Genomic DNA, 17,678 nt, shown 5'->3' with positions numbered 1-17,678 from the left:
ACTCTTAAATATAGGGAACAAACTGAGCATTGTTGGAGGGGAGATGGGGGGATGGAGTAACTGGGTGATGGGCATTAGGGAGGACACATGATAGAATGAGCACTGGATGTTACATGCAACTGATGAATCACTAAATTCTACCCTGAAACTAAACTGCACTATATGTTAACTGACTTGAATTTACATAAAATTTAAAAGAAAAAAAAAACCCAACTAAACCATCTGTCTGTAGGCCTGTTAGGTAGTACTTCTACACTTAGTTATTATTCTCTAGAGTATCCCTAGTACATAGAAACACAAAACTTAATAAGCTTTTCTTTTTATTAACATACATCTCCATATAACCATTTATTTGTGTTTCCTCCTTGTCTCCATTTGGACTATACTGTCTTCAGACCTTTGTCTTTCAGTTCATTTGCTTCGAAACTTGGAGCAAAGGGGATAATTGCCTCCCTAGGCTGTTAGATTCTTTTTTATCTTTCTTTTCGCCCATCGTCAGTAAATGTTTTAGGGTGATATCCTGGCTATCTTCACTTCTCCATTTTAGTGAACTCTTGAGCTGTATCTCACCACACCCCTCTTTTTTGTCTTTTTAATAAATACAGTTTTATTTGCAGTGCTGGTGTAAGAGAAAAAAAAAACTTCTGTCTAATGATTTCAAACTGATCACTAGTAATTCTGCAGTACCTGAGGAACCTACCATCAATGCTTTTTAAAAGGATTCTTAACAAAAATTTGATACATAGCTAGAATCCTGCAGCAAGACAGGCAAATCTTAAATTTGCCATTTCCCCTAATTTTTATTATGAAGAACTTTAAATATACACAAAAATAGAAATAATGATATAGAGAACATTCTTTGTACCCAGTACATAACTTCAGTAAGTTATCAGCACTTGGCCAATCTTATTGCAGCTATGTGCTACTCCTTCAATACTTTTTCCCACCTTGCTGGAGTATTTAAAATGAAATGCTGAGTGGCTTCTGTGTCCCGGTGCTGTGTCATCATGAAGCCTGTGTGGTCCCTTAGCTGAGATACCCGAGGAAACCCAGACCCAAGACCAGCTGATGAAGGAGAAGGTGCTTGAGACATTTACCTTTCAGGTGGGAATCACTCAGTCGATGTCCCTGATCATCAGCTCTTTCTACTTGAATAAAGAGATCTTTCTGAGGAAGCTTATTTCAGATTCATCAGATGTTTTGGACAAAATCAGGTATGAAAGTTTGACAGATCCCAGTAAGTTAGATTCTGGGTAAGAGCTGCACATTAATCATGTTCCAAACAGCTAAGATCTAACCCTCACTATGGTGGATATTGGTATTGGCATGACCAAGGCCAATTTGATCAGTAACCTTAGTACTATTGCTATGTCTGGAACTAAAGTGTTCTTGGAAACTTTGCAGAATGCTTCATATTTCTGTAATTGGCCAGTTTGGTGCCTGTTTGATTGCTGAGAAAGTGACCATGATCACCAAACATAATAATGATGAACAGTATGCCTGGGAGTCTTCTGCAGGAGGATCATTCACAGTTAGGACTGATACAGGTCAACCTGTGGGTCCTGTAATAGAGGTTATCCTGCATCTGAAGGAAGACCAAACTGAGTACTTGGAAGAAAGAAGACTAAAGATGATTGTAAAGAAACACTCCCAGTTTATTGGCTATATATTACTCTTTTTGTGGAGAAGGAATGTGATAAAGAAGTCAATGATGATGAAGCTGAAGAAAAGGAAGAGGGGGCGCCTGGGTGGCTCAGTTGGTTAAGCGTCTGCTTTCAGCTCAGGTCATGATTCCCTTCCCTTCTCTTTTCTTTTCTTTTCTTTCATAGTAGGTTCTACAGCCAGCATGGAGCCCAGTGTGGGGCTTGAACTCATGACCCTGAGATCAAGACCTAAGCTGAGATCAAGAGTTAAATGTTTAACTGGCTGAGTCACCCATGTGCCTCTGTGAGCATTTCTCTAAAATATTAAGCTTGGGGGACACCTAGGTAGCTCAGTCAGTTGAGCCTCTGATTCTTGATTTCAGCTTGGGTCATAATCTCAAGGTCATGGGATCAAAACTCATGTCAGACTCTGTGCTCAATGGAGTCTGCTTGGGATTCTCTCTCCCTCTGTTCCTCCTCCATCTCCCCCACCAAATAAATTAATTAAAAAAAACATATTAAGCTTGGAATTACATGAGGAGTTTCAAAATCAGAAGAAGCTTTCAGAGCTGTTAAGATACTACACATCGGTTTCTGGTCATTAGATAGTTTCTCTCAAGAACTGTTGTACCAGAGTAAAGGAATACCAGAAGCATATCTTTTACATCACAGGTAAGACCCAGGACCAGATAGCAAATTTGGCTTTGTGGAATGTCTTTGGAAGCATGGCCTAGAAGTATATATGAACAAGTCTCTTGACAAGTACAGTGTCCAACAGCAGAAGGAATTTGAGGGGAAGACTGTAGTGTCTGTTATCAAATAGGGCTTAGAACTTGCAGAAAATGAAGAAGAGAAAAAAACAGGAAGAGAAAAAAACAAAGTTTGAAAACCTGTGCAAAATCATGAAGGATATCTTGAAGAAACAAATAAAAAAGTTGCTCGTGTCGAACTGATTGGTGGCATCCTCATGCTGTTCTGTCACAAGCATATGTGGCTGGATGGCAAATAAGGAAAGAATTGTGAAGGCTCAAGCCATAGAGGCAACTCAACCATGGGCTACATGGCAGCAAAGAAGCACTTGCAGATAAAACTCTGACCACTCTATGATCGAGACCTCATGGCAGAATGCAAAATGACAAGAATGACCAGTGGTCATCCTGCTCTATGAAACTGCACTTCTGTCCTCCAGCTTCATTCTGGAAGATCCCCAGATGTATGCTAACAGGATCTATGGGATGATCAAACTTTGTTTTGGTATCAGTGAAGATGACCCCACTGCTGATGATAGCAATACTACTGTGACCAGAAGAGATGTCACCCCTCAAAGGAGAGGATGACATGTCATGTGTAGAAGAAGCAGGCTAAGCTCTAAGCTTCATCCCAAGAATTACTTTTATCTATATTCAACACTTTGTCTTCATTCCCTTTGATGATATATTTTTCTTTATTTTTGTTAACATTTTAAAAATCTGAATGACATGACAGTAACTGCTTAAGGGGAAGATAAGGTTTCTTTCTCTTCTGATACGCTGATACTTAGGAACTAAAGCCCAACCGGTTTTTCTTTTCTGGTTTCATGTGAGCTTATTTAACAGGACAAGGTAACATTTGTTGTAAGGTGTACATAACCTAGTATTAACCCAATATTAACTGTGTGGGCTAAAGTGTTCAGCTATCAAGCGGATTCCCTAGAAAGACCAAATTTTTTTGTCACTAAAGTGACTGAGCTACACTTTGATGTTTAAAAGAAAAATATTGGTTAAAACAACTTCACCTTCTAGGATCTACTTTTAAAATTTTATATCCCCTGTAGTTACTAACTGTGTGTACCTGGCCTCTAGAAATTAGTATGTTAAAGTGAACCAACTTGATGGGAGTTATTATATAATAGGGTTTGTTTTCTGAAGAGCCTTGTTGTTTTTTTTTGTTTTTTTTTTTTGACAGAGAAATCACAAGAGAGGCAGGCAGAGAGAGAGGAAGGGAAGCAGGCTCTCCACTGAGCAGAGAGCCCGATGTGGGACTCGATCCTACGATCCTGAGATCATGACCTGAGCTGAAGGCAGCGGTTTAACCCACTGAGCCACCCAGGCGCCCCAAGAGCATTGTTTAGAGTAGCCAATTACAAGCCCACTTAGGTGTGTTGTGAAGCTGTTCAGAATAGCAAGTTTTATGAGTGGAAATGTGCTCAAGTCATATTCTGCTTTAAAAGGTTGTAACAGATACGAATGAATTTAAGAAAGAAATGGTAGACATTATATCATGTGTAAATACTTCAGTATGTATCTCTACTTAATAGATAAGGGCTCCTTTTTTTTAATGAAAATATTCTTTATTTCATAGAGTCATGAATTACCAGCCAGTTAGGGAGTCTATAGGGTTGGAGTGGGGGATATTTGAAGATACATCAAAATTTGACAAATATTACTTTGCCTGCGAATGAGTACTTTATTGATGATCAGTGATTTTGTAAAACCATTAAATTGCATCTGTGGGAGCCTAGAAAGTCTTAGCCACTTATCCTACAAAAAAAAAAAGGAATGCTGTGAGAATATATTAGAATATATATCCTATATTAGAAGTAGTTTATTTTAAACATTAGGAACATTTGGGATATCTATATAACTGGAAAACTGGAATAACTGGAATAACTGGAAAAGTGAAATAATAAGCCTGTGGAAACCCCTCAGGTGGCCAGTTTTAATAATGGGTTAGAGAATTCATTGGAGAGGAAGCCCATGTTCACAGTTTTACTTTTTTTTTTTTTAACTAATACACTTTACTTTTGTAGAACTGTTTTAGGTTTACAGAAAAATTGAACAGAAAATACAGAGTTCCCATAGTACCCCTCCCCACCTCTAGTTTCCTGTTACTAAATACTGTGTTACTGGGATATGTTTGTTATAATTGGTGAAGCCAATATTGATATATTATTATTAACTAAAGTCTATAATTTATAGTAAGGTACTCCTTTTTTAAAAATAACATAAGCACAGTAGTTTTAAACACCTAACAAAATGATTTCTCAATATCATCTAAAATCTAGCCAGTGTTTAATTTCTCCCATTGTCTTAAAAATACCCTATTGTTCTGTCTCTGAGGCATGTTGAGACCTTGTCAGCGTTGATGGTGGGGGAGGGAAGTAACTATTGAGTGAGGAGGACTGGGGGCATGCCTTGGCTATTGACTGTAGCATTGTCCAGTGGGAAGTAGCAGAAGTACAATATATAGAGAAACATAACTTGTGGTTGATTAAAAAAAAAAAAGTGACCCCTGAGGACTATCTCCACCACCTCTGTCCATGTGAACCTACTTAGCTCAAATTCCCAAGGGTAAGATGGGAACATTAACAACACACAAATTATAGGTTGGTTGTGAGAATGAAGTGGTAAAATCAAGTGTTTAGCACAATGCCCTCAATAAATGTTAGATTGATTGAAAGCAGTATCCTGTTGTTGACTTGTTCAAATCAAGATTCACATACACTGCATTTGGTTGACATATCTCTTAAGTTGACAAGTCTCTTAGTCTTTGAGAGTTCCATACTTCCTCCCTCTTCCTCCCAGTCACCCTCCTCCCCCACATGTTTTTGTTTGTTTTTTTTTTTTTTTTTTTTGCCATTTATTTGTTGAAGAAATGAAGTTCTTAGTTTGATAGAAGAGTCCAAATTCTGGATTTGGTTAATTGCAAACTTCGGGTGTCTTTTAACATGTTTCTCGAGCCTCTGTTTTTCCTGTGAACTGGTAGTAGATGCAGAGCCTTGATGAGATTCATGTTGCTGTTATTGCTCTTATTTTTGGCAAGAGTACTCGGTCTAAATCTATTGTTTCCATATGGTTGGCAAAATTGTGATTTTTCTGATTCTTTTTCTGAATCAAATTTCTGAACTGGAATTATTCTACCAAGTAGAACTTTATTTCATCAGCTGTTTGTTTCCCCTGAAGTATAGTTACTATAAGAAGGGCAGGATAAAGGCTTGATTTTTCTTCCCTCTTATTTACCAATTCTCAGAAAAATGAGTTTTGTGCCATATGACCATGAATTTGTTTTTGTTTTCAATATTTTATGTATTTTATTTCAACTCATTGTGGTGATTGTTATTTTGATGCTCAAATTTTCATGTCTTTGGCTAGTGGAAGCCCTTTCAAGCAGACTGTTGTGTCCTTCTGACTCCAGAGTTCTTTGATACCATCTTTCTTTTCTGGCACATATTTCAGACTTTCCTTGAATTTTCCCTGTGCCATTATTGGAATCAGGAACTCTAGAAGCCCTGTTTCCTTTCATTGAGAAATAATTGAGACCACAGTATGGACTCTAGAGCATTAATTGCTATTGGCAAACACATTTCTCTTGATAGGTTTTAATTACTAGATTTTGTCTGTTTTATCCTTATGTACACTTTTCAATGTGTTTGAATTGTTTATTTTTAAAAATACACTTGTGTTCTCTTTAAAATTGCAAGCCACCTAAAGAATTACATACATTTAAACTTGATATTTGTATCATGCTCAGTGGCAAAACGATAGCACAAAGTAGTAAGGAATATAATAAGGGGTAAGGGTCTATTCCTAACCTTTTAGTCCCAGAGTTCAACTGCGGTACTCTCCCATGAAAGGAATTATCAGAGATCTTCTATACCCTTTGATGAAAGAGATGAACCTTGATGAGGGCGAGCACTTTGGAGGAACTTTCATAGACAGTAGTCTATGGATAGACCAGTAATCTAATCCAAAATGACATACATCTCTCATTCTTATGACTGGGGAGAGGGAGTAGTTGTACTTTGCAGCAGTAGCTAGAGACTTCAAGCAGGAAGGCAGAAGAGGTGTAGTTACTTTTTTTTTTTTAATAAGATTTTATTTCTTTGACAGAGCATAAACAGGGGGAGGAGAAGAGGGAGAAGCAGGTTCTGCATTGAGCAGGGAGATCAATCCTACTGGAATCATGACCTGAACTGAAGGTAGACAGTTCACTGACTGAGCCACCTAGGAGCCCATGCAGTTGCTCTTCTGTACTAATGACACTTTTCTCCCCAATTCTCCGCTTGTGCTCTGTAGTCTTTAGCCTTTTATATACCTATCATCTGTTGTTTATTTCAACTTGTATACTTTTTTTCCCTAAAGTAATTTTTTGCTTGCTCTGGTTAAAGTTCATCTGTTCCATCAAAGATGTGTTAGGAGATCTCTGAGAACTTTATCTGTTCAGTGTGTTTCTTTTAACATTCTCTACTTGGAAGATTTAACATTATCTGCCAGCTTGGGGATTTGTCTATCGATTACTCTGGATTTAGGAAAATGACGTTTAGGAAATTGAATATGTCTAGGTTATCTTAAGGAGCAGAGATCCATTTTCTTGAAAGAGAGTATAATATATATATGTGTGTCTTTGTATAGACATATATACATATATTTATATGTGCTTTATAAGCACAGTGAAAGTCTGGAATCATACAGAGCTCAAGAAGCCAGTGAGAATAGTTTTGCTTAGGAATTGGCATTAGGGGGACCAGGAAAGAAGAAAAAATCTTTTAATGTTTCCCTTTATGTCCTTTGGTGCTTAAGAAATTGAAAAGAGGGGGCGCCTGGGTGGCTCAGTGGTTAAAGCCTCTGCCTTCAGCTCAGGTCATGATCTCAGGGTCCTGAGATCGAGCCCCGCATCGGGCTCTCTGCTTGGCAGGGAGCCTGCTTCCCCCCTCTCTCTCTGCCTGCTTCTCTGCCTACTTGTGATCTTTGTCTGTCAAATAAATAAAAAAAAAAAAAAAAAATCTTAAAAAAAAAAAAAAAGAAATTGAAAAGAGTAACACAAACATTTCTTTTATAGTAAAAATGTAGTATAATTTCATAGTGAAAAAACGTAGTATAATGATAATATCTTCAAATCGGTTCTTACTCTTCCATCTTCTATTTAGATTTCTCAGTGCTTGAAGATACGTAGTAAATTAGTGAAATGCAGTATAATGTAATGTAATAAAAAACTCTTCTGTGTTGTGAACTTTATAAACGGTGAGTAATATTTGTAGGGAAATCTGTAATAGTGTTTGAGTGCTAACTCTACGCTGGAAGATGGGTTACTGAATGCTAGGCTTATGCATACTTATTCTAGTTTATCTAGTTCATGTGTAAGACCTCCCTCTATTTTTTTAAACCCTTTTTAAGGGTGTAAATATTCACGGTAAAAGGTTTAAAAATGAGACAGAAGAATAAAGTGAAAAGTAAGTTTGCTTTCTCTTAGCCCCCAACTTCCTCCTAAACTAACCACTCTTACTGGTTTCTTGTGTTTTTTCCAGAAACATTCAATACATATTTTGTCATCTATTTTTACACACACATATATAATCATGTGATATATATCCTATATATATAAATCATATGGAATCATAATCATGTATAAAATCATATGATTACATATGATATATAATGACTGTGTGCATGCATGTGTATGTGAAACAACCCTCTCACCCATATCCCTCAACAACATGTGCAGCCATAATATATATGTATTTTTCTGCAACTTGATGTGACCCCCTAACATTCAGACAGGAAGACTCATATTTTACATAGCTTTATGTTTGTAGCAGGAGCATTTATTCAAAATACTGATAGGATCATGTCATTCCCAACATTTGCTTAAACACTTAAGGGCCTTCGTTTTCTCAGGTAAAGTCCAGCCACCTTAACCTGGCATGCAAGACCTTGAACTGATTCCTGCCTGCTTCTCTAGCCTCTTTACCAGAAACTGTTGGCTTACACTTGGAGTGTTGGTCATCCTGAACTTTTTTCAGTTTCTTAAACAGTTCATGGCCTCTCATCTGAATTCTGCTTCCTCTGTCTCATACTACTTTTTCTTCTTCTTTTAAAAAATTTTTAGCAGTCCTAGTATTTATAAAAGTCCACAGATAAAATAAGATTTAAAGAAATAAAACAAAGTACAGTTAAAAACTTCACTTTTCCTAAGCATATAATACCCAAAAGAATATATGCTTAAAAAAATGGGATCCTACTGGCTTCCTTGTTCCCTTTTCCACAGTGAGGTTAATACAGGATTTGCTTATCTTTACTTTTTAACTTCTTATAGTCAGAGTTCTACAAATAGTTCAATAATCAGTTCAACAAAGTGTGTTATGAAAAACAGTAGTCCAGGTTCTGGTTCCAGATAAGATGGAGTAAGCACACTTCACCCTGTCTCTCCCACTGAATGCAGCTATAAAACCTGGACAGAATGCTCGGAGTGGCTATTTGAGGACTCTGAAAAATAAATAGTAGGAGGCAGATTGGGGAAGAAGACCAGAATTCAAAGTACCACTGAACCGGCGGTGAGTTTACCATTTTTTTTCTCCCGGTACGCCCCAGCCTGAACTTAATGTATCCTGAAACTTGGAAGTGAGCATTATTAATACAGACAGAAAAAGCACCAGGAGAAGCCCTCTGGTTCTGATTCAAGGAGCGGAAGGGATCTCCTAATGTTCAAAGAAAGTGTGGCAATCCCACATCCTTCTCTCTTTTCTTCTTCCTCTTCTTCTTTTTTTCCCCCTTTTCTTCCTTTTTTCCCCTTTCTTCGTTTTCTTGCACCCCAGGCCTCAAGCAGTCCTTGGCAGAAGCTGCAGTGGCCTCAATGGGGGCAGACAGGAGCCTAAATCTCAGAGGGAGGGGAGACTTCCTCCCACATTGGAGGAGCTTTGGTATCAAGAGAGTACGGCCGATTCCATTGTTTTCTTCTCCCTCTGCTCTTCTTTTGCTTAGCCCTAATGTGAGCGCGGTCATGGGAAGTACATGGCAGGACATGAAGTCCCAGCTTTCTGTTGGAAAGGTGGGAAAGGGGAGCCCCAGGGAACCAAAAGATTGCAAGAGAATGAGGAGCTTAGAAAACTGACTACTTAAAGTTCGTTATGGACTCATGAGCTGACTCCCAAGCTGACATGTATGAGTCTGATTCCTAATCAGCATACAGAAACATTAAGGACTGAATTATGGGATAGACCACCCCTAACTCCCAAACTGGACTGCATGGTACAGTTATGAAACTGTATGTATGATTGCAGAGGGTTTGCAAACGGAATTGTAATTGGAAATACAACCCACAGAATGCTGGTCAGAACTTGAAATGTGAACCCAACTGGGTCAAATCAATTACTGGCGAAAACAAGCACACCAGCATTCTCATTGGGACTTAAATAAGATCCACAGTATCATAACATAATATCCAAATGTCCAGAATACAATCTAGAATGACTCAGCTTAAAAAGAACCAGAAACTTCTGTTCCACTTCTAGCTGCCAGGAGACAGCGAGACGTGCAGTTGCTAAAAAAAAAAAAAAAAGAACCAGAAAAATTGAACTTACATGGGAAAAGATGTGAACAGATGGTGATGCCAAGATCACACAGATGTTAAAATTATCTGAAAAGTAGTTTTAAAATCAGCTATTATGACCATGTTCAAGGATTGAACGGGAAGATAGAAAGTCTCAGCAAAGAAATAGAAGATATGAAGAACTAAATGGAGATTTTAGAACTAAGAAATACAATGATGGAAATTAAAATTCATTAAAAGGGCTCAAAAGCAGAGTAGACATGACAATGAAAGAGTCTGCGCTTAAAAATAGGTCAACAGAAGTGATCCAATTTGAATAACAGGGAAAAGGTTAAAAATAAAGAAATATACAGCTTCAGGGACCTATGAAACTATGAGAAGGTCTTACATTTGTGTCATCGGAGACCCAGAATGAGAAGAGAATGAATGTGATCCATCAAAAATACTTGAAGAAATAATGGCACAAAGATTAAAAAGGAAGAAATGAAAGTGCCCCTATTTGCAGATGGCATAATCATCTATGTAGAAAATCCCAAGCAATCCACAAAGAAATTGCTAGAGTAAATGAGTTTAGCAAGTGATTCATGGTCAGCTCACAAAAAACAATCACATTTCTATATACTAGTGATACAATAATTGAAAACTGAATTAAAGATATTTATAGTAGCTTCCCCAAAGTGAAACTCTTAGGTATAAATTCAACAAAATATGTATAAGATTGCTATGCTGAGAATTATAGAACCCTGATTTAAAAAAAAAAAAGTCAAAGGATATTTAAGTAAATGGAGAAAAATGTATTTATGAATTTGAAGAATCACAATAGTAAAGATGGTGATTTTCCCCAAATTGATCTATAGATTTAATGCAGTACTAATAAAAACAATGCCAACAGCACCCGTTTCTGGTTATAAACTGTATAAAGAACTCTGAGAAGGGTGTGGGGCAACTGGAACCCTCAATATTGCTGGTAGGGTTGCAGAGTGATTCAGTTCCTCTGGAAAACAATTAAGCATATACTTATATGTCAAACATGGATTTACTGTATGATCCAACAACCCTACCCCTAGGCATTTAACCTTGAGAAATGAAAATTTGTGTTCATATATTTATATCAACTTTATTCTTACTTGCCAAAAAATGTATACTTCAAAGAAAAGAGTGAATGGATAAATCAGGGTTGGTATATTCATACCGTAGAATACTATTTGGCAATAAAAAACAATGAGCTACTGATTTGCACAACTCTTGATTTCCTCTCCTTAGGTAAATCCTTGTAGGGACCTCCTAGTCAACTCCAGTCCAGCTTGGTGTTTTTGTTCACAGGTATCATCCTTGGATCACCCTTCAGTGTCTTCTTGGGGATTCTCTTTGATTCTCTTTTATATTGTATGCCTCGTTGAATCCCTTTCTCTTTTTTGTTTATTTTCATTTTAGTGAAGTACCTCTTCTATATAGTTTCTTGAGTAAAGGATGCTGGGAGGTATGTCTTTGAGACCTCTATTGCAAGTCTGAACGTTTTTATACTATCCGTTTAAGTGAAAAACTGGCTGGATATAGAATTCTAGATTGAGAATAATTTTACTTCCAAAATTTGTCTTCATACTCCCTGTAGCAGTTGAGAAGTATAATTCTGTTATGATTCATGTTACTTTGGGAGCATATAATTTTTTCTCTCTTCCCCCAGGGTTTTGCAATTTCATGATGATATACCATAGTATGGGTATGTTTTCATCTAGTGTGCCTGTCTTTGTCCTTTATTGAAACTTATGATTTGAAAATTTTTCTCAGGAAGTTTTCTTGAATTATTTTGTTGATGTTTTCCACCCCCTTAATTTTTTACCCCTTCTTTTCTGGAACACTTGCTGTGCTGATATTGGGTCTCTTGGAATGGTTCCCCAATTCTTGACTTTTACTCTCCTATTTTTATATACATTTGTTCATATATTTTTGTAATTAACAAGTACATTTTTTAAAATAGAGAGGATGATGAAATTGTGCTTTTCCCCCCATTCTAACCACAAAAACCTGATAGTTTTAAGTTGACCATTATGATAGGATAGTTTTGTTTAAAAGATAGAATTCCCTGTGATGGTTATCTAGATTGAAGAGCTTGTTTTGCCTTTGTCTCCAGGTGAGCTACTAGAACCCAAGGAATCATTATATGGGCATCCCCATGAGAGCTAAGAGGAGCCTTTGTTCTTTAAACTTCTTGGCTCAATTTTTTTTTCCCCTGGGAATTTGGTTTAGACCACTCAGCCTTCTTTTTGTTTTACTATCCATAAGTTCCTAGCTCTGTGCTCTAAGCATTCTGATCCACTTAATCTACTGATCTCTCACAGTGCTTATTTTTGTTCATAGAAACTATCATTTGATCTTGTATTGTCATATTACCTTATAGTAAGTTTGTTTCTTTCAAAAAGATGGTAAATTCTTTGATGAAAGGACTTATACCTTATATTTTTCTGTGTTCCTTGGTATAGTTGTTTCATGAGCTGTTATTGTTAGATTGGGTGTGGTTTGTTTGTTTGGTGGTGGTGTGAGTGGTTAAGTAAAAAGAAATGATGGGTAAGGATGCTAAGACTGGTTTTGCTGTGTCCTTAGCAGTTTATTAGTCCAGCTTTGCAGAATTCCAGTATTTGCTACTTTCCCACTAAACTGAAATTTGTTTTTGAGTTCCAGAGCATCCCCATTAGTGGGTTTGGGATACTTTTTTTTTTGGCTTTATTTTGTTTAATTTTATTTTTTCAGTGTTCCAAGATTCATTGTTTATGTACCACACCCAGTGCTCCACGCAATACGTGCCCTCCTTAATACCCACTACCAGGATCACCCATCCCTCACGGCCCTCCCCTCTAAAACACTCAGTTTCTTTCTCAGAGTCCATAGTGCCTCACGGTTCGTCTCCCCCTCCGATTTCCCCCAATTCACTTTTCCTTTCCTTCTCCTAATGTCCTCCATACTATTGCTTATGTTCTACAAGTAAGTGAAACCATATGATAATTGACTTTCTCTGCTTGACTTCTTTTATTCAGCATAATCTTCTCCAGGCGTGTCCATGTTGATATAAAAGTTGGGTGTTCATCTTTTCTGATGGCTGAATAATATTCTGTTGTATATATGGACCACATCTTCTTTATCCATTCGTCTGTTGAAGGGCATCTTGGCTTTTTCCACAGTTTGCCGATTGTGGATGTTGCTGCTATGAACATTGGGGTGCATGTGGCCCTTCTTTTCACTACATCTGTATCTTTGGGGTAAATACCCAGTAGTGCGATTGCAGGGTCATAGGGTAGCTCTATTTTTAATTTCTTAAGGAATCTCCATACTGTTGTCCAAAGTGGCTGCACCAACTTTCATTCCCACCAATAGTGTAAGAGTGTTCCCCTTTCTCCACATCCTCTCCAACACTTGTTGTTTCCAGTCTTCTTGATTTTGGCCATTCTAACTGGTATAAAGTGGTATCTCAATGTGGTTTTGATTTGAATCTCCCTGATGGCTAATGATGATGAACATTTTATCATGTGTCTGTTAGCCATTTGTATGTCTTCTTTGGAGAATTATCTGTTCATGCCTTCTGCCCATTTTTTGACATGATTATCTGTTTTTTGGGGTGTTAAGTGTGAGGAGTTCTTTATAGATCTTGGATATCAGCCCTTTGTCTGTAGTGTCATTTGCGAATATCTTCTCCCATTCCATGGGTTGCCTCTTTTGTTGACTGTTTCCTTTGCTGTGCGGAAGCTTTTTATCTTGATGAAGTTGGGTTTAGGATACTTTTAACTAGCTTTTTACTTTATTACTAAATGGCTTTTTTTAATTTAAAAAGGAAAATAATCAATGCCTCTTTTTGATTGTTTTACTTTCTCAGGCATATATAAATCATATAGAATTATTTGCCTTTTATGTGCCATTGTTATTCATTAATATTTAATGCTGGGGTGTAGACCACCATACCATCACTTGCCATAGCTTTTAAGCTCTTGTATTGATAGCAGGGGTAGTAGATGATTATTTGAAATTGTAAGAACAAAAAGATTCATTAGGTTATATGCATTTATTTAATTTTTAATTTTTAGAAAGATTTTATTTATTTGACAGACAGAGATCACAAGCAGGCAGAGAGAGAGGAGGAAGCAGACTTGCTGCTGAGCAGAGAGCCTGATGTGAGGCTCGATCCCAGGATCCTGGGATCATGACCTGAGCCTAAGGCAGAGGCTTTAACCCACTGAGCCACCTAGGCGCCCCAATTTTTTATTTTTATTTTTTAAAAGATTTATTTATTTTAGAGAATGTTTTGAGTGTAAGTTGGGGGAGGAAAAGAGGGAGAGAGAATCCTCAAGCAGACTCCCTACTGAGCGCAGAGCCTGACTCGGGGCTCAAATCCCGGGACCTTGAGATCATGACCTGAGCCAAAATGAAGAGTTGGCCTCCTAACCTACTGAGATACCCAGGTGCTCCATATGCATTAATTTTATTTATTTATTTTTAAAGATTTTATTTATTTATTTGACAGAGATCACAAGTAGGCAGAGAGGCAGGCAAAGAGAGAGGAGGGGAAGCAGGCTCCCCGTTGATCAGAGAGCCCAATGCGGGGCTCGAACCCAGGACCCTGGGATCATGACCTGAGCCTTAAGCAGAGGCTTTAACCCACTGAGCCACCCAGGCACCCCTGCATTAATTGTAGAGTACAGTTTATCTATTCCTTTAAAAAAAGATTTTGGACAGTAAGGAAGTGTTTACCACTACATGCACTACATGCGTCAGATGAATAAAAATCCTTTTTAATATCACAATTAAAATCTGTGTTTAACTAGCAAGATGCTACCTTGCCAGTAATATCTGTAGATATTATCTACCTGTCTAAATTAAGTCTATTTCTTACTGTCTTTTTTGAGTGGACATATCATTGATTATTTCTTTTTTGCACAGTTTGGTGACAGACCACAAACATTCCATATTCAGTTAGATTAGTCAAGAGCTAGAAAATAAAGAGAAAACCTTAGTTGTGGTATTTAGAGTGACTGGTAAAGATTTGGTTTGTATGTTCAGGTTTATTTATTTATTTATTTATTTAAAAGTTTAAATTTATTTATTTGTGTGTGGTGGAGGGGGATGGCAGACAGAGGGAGAAGGAGGCTCCCCACTGAGCAAGGGGCCCAATGTGGGACTCGATCCCCAGACCCTGGGATCATGACCTAAGCCGGAGGCTGATACTCAACCAACTGAGCCAGCCAGGCATCCCATCAGGATTCCTTTAATCTTTTAAAGGATTTCTTTAACGTAAGAAACATATAAGCAGGAAGTTAAAATTGACTTATAGTATATTTCCATGCTGTGTTTTCTTGAGGTCAGCAATCTATGACTCTTAGTGATCAGTGCTTACCTTGCTGACTTTTCTTCTTTCTCTACTTTCATCTCTGCGCCAGACTTGATTGCTCTTACTCAACTCCAGGAAACTTATTTTATTAGTCTTCTTTATTTTTTCCCCCTCAGGGCTTTGCTAGATGACTAACTTGCTGATAGCTGTAAATCTAATCCTGAGTTTTAATTGGTTGATATTGCTTCCTACAGGGATATTTGGATTCAAGAGTTGTATTTGTTTGAGGAAATGAGGTGGAAGGGAATAACTTGAGCAAAAAACAAAGTAGCACATTTTTAAAGGAGAATAAAAAACAAACTGACTTCATCAGAGTGTATGATGTATGTTGAAGAACTGAAGGAAATGGGGTTTGCTAAGTAATGTGGAATGATCGTAAATTCCAGGTTCATCATTTTATTTCATTTATTTTTTCAGAAAGTAAATTAAAGAAATGTCTAATTCCATTATAATTAACATAGTGTTATTTTAGTCAGGTGTACAATATAATGATTCAATATTTACATACCTTTTCCAGTGCTTATCACAGTAAGTGTACTCCTAATCCCCTTCACCTTTTTCACCCATCCCCCTGTCCACCTCTTCTCTGGTAACCAGTTTCTTCTCCATAATTAAGAGGCTGGTTTTTTTTTGTCCTTTTTTTCTCTGTTTGTTTGTTTCTTAAATTCCACATACAAGTGAAATCATATGGTATTTATCTTTCTCTAACTCCTTTTGCTTAGCATTATACCCTCTAGATCCATCCATGTTGCTGTAAATGGCAGGATTTTATTCTTTTTTATGGCTGAACGATAATCTATCAAACACACACACACACACACACACACACACACATATCACGTCATATCACATGACATCACTTCTTCTTTTTCTATTCATCTATTGATGGCCACTTTGGTTGTTGCTATAATTTGGCTATGGTAAATAATGCTACAATAAATATTGGGATACATACATCTTTTCAAATTAGTGTTTTCATATTCTTTGGGTAAATACCCAGTGGTGCAATTACTGGATCATAGGATAGTTCTATTTTTGATTTTTGGAGGAACCTTCAGTGTCTTTGTGGTTCCATAAAAATTTTGGGATTATTTGTTCTCCTTCTGTGGAAAATGCTGTTGGTATTTTATTTTATTTTTTTAAAAGATTTGATTTATTTATTGGACACAGAGAGAGAGATCACAAGTAGGCAGAGAGGCAGGCAGAGAGAGAGGGGGAAGCAGGCTCCCCGCTGAGCAGAGAGCCTGATGCGGGGCTCTATCCCCAGACCCTGAGATCATGACCTGAGCCGAAGGCAGAGTCTTAACCCACTGAGCCACCCAGGCACCCCCGCTGTTGGTATTTTAATAAGGATTGCTTTAAATCTGTAGATTCCTTTGTGTAGTTTGGACATTTTAACAATATTTGTTCTCCCAATCCATGAGCATGGAATGTCTTTCCATTTGTTTATGTCATCTTAAATATCTTTCATCAGTGTTTTATAGTTTTTGGAGTACAGGTTTTTCTTGGCTAAGTTTATTCCTAGGTGTTTTATTATTTTTGATGCAATTGTAAATGGGATTGTTTTCTTAATTTTTCTTTTTGCTATTTCAATATTAGTATATAGAAATGCTATGGATTTCTTTGTATCTTTAGACTGTGCTGAATTCATTCACCAGTTCTAGTAGTTTTTTGGAGGAGTCCAGGTTAACCATTTTAATGTTATTTCTGTAGGCATTATTGTTTATGGTTTCTTGAATAGATAAATGACATAAAATCAGTATTTGGGGGGAGATTATCTTATGAATAGTGTGTGGCCAGTGATATTATGGGACATTCTTGGCCTGAAGTACTGTCATATGTGACCAAACGGATGGGGTCCAGAAGAGACACTGCTAGGTGAGCTTGTCAATAGATAATTGGTGGTAATTCATTAGAAGAGTCATCATCAGCAGAGTCCAGTAGGATGTTTATAAAAGGTAAGTGAAGCACAGGTTAAAGCAAGCTCATGCTTATCATTCTAAGGTGGACATTTGGTCCTGGGGGGTGGGGAGAGGGGGAGTAGAGTGGAGAAGAAGGGGCAAATATGACCTTAGCTCTAGAAAGTCCAGGATATTAGATAGTTCATGAATGCTTGTTTTCATTCTCCTTTCTTTCCTTCTTAGATGCCTGGTAAATTGTGAACCACTGTGCTAGGAGCTAGGAATATAAACAGGGCATGGTCTTTGTCCTCAGCAGTTCACAACCAAGTCAGACTGACACTGAGAATGAATAATGACGTTATAGAATGAAAAGTTATCAAAAAATGTGTAAAATATACGAAAAAGAGGAAGGTGGGTGCACCTGGGTACTCAGTCGGTTAAGCTTCTGCCTTTGGC

At 37.4% G+C, this 17,678-nt stretch overlaps 1 protein-coding gene across 5 annotated transcripts in view; it reads left to right on the top strand.

Annotated features, from left to right (window-relative positions):
- The window catches only part of TTBK2 (tau tubulin kinase 2), a 153,502-nt gene that overhangs the window by 39,640 nt on the left and 96,184 nt on the right, over positions 1 to 17,678 (top strand). The window contains exon 2 of one of the 5 annotated variants that reach the window (XM_046008713.1): positions 8,841 to 8,952. The exons of the other annotated variants lie outside the window; for them this stretch is intronic. The gene's annotated coding sequence lies outside the window, so the exon portion shown is untranslated. The remainder of the gene's footprint in view (positions 1 to 8,840; positions 8,953 to 17,678) is intronic. 5 annotated transcript variants of the gene reach the window in all.

This window comes from Meles meles, chromosome 6 (genome assembly GCF_922984935.1).
Source record: "Meles meles chromosome 6, mMelMel3.1 paternal haplotype, whole genome shotgun sequence".
Lineage (NCBI taxonomy): Eukaryota > Metazoa > Chordata > Mammalia > Carnivora > Mustelidae > Meles > Meles meles.
This window is presented reverse-complemented; position numbering and strand designations above follow the sequence as displayed.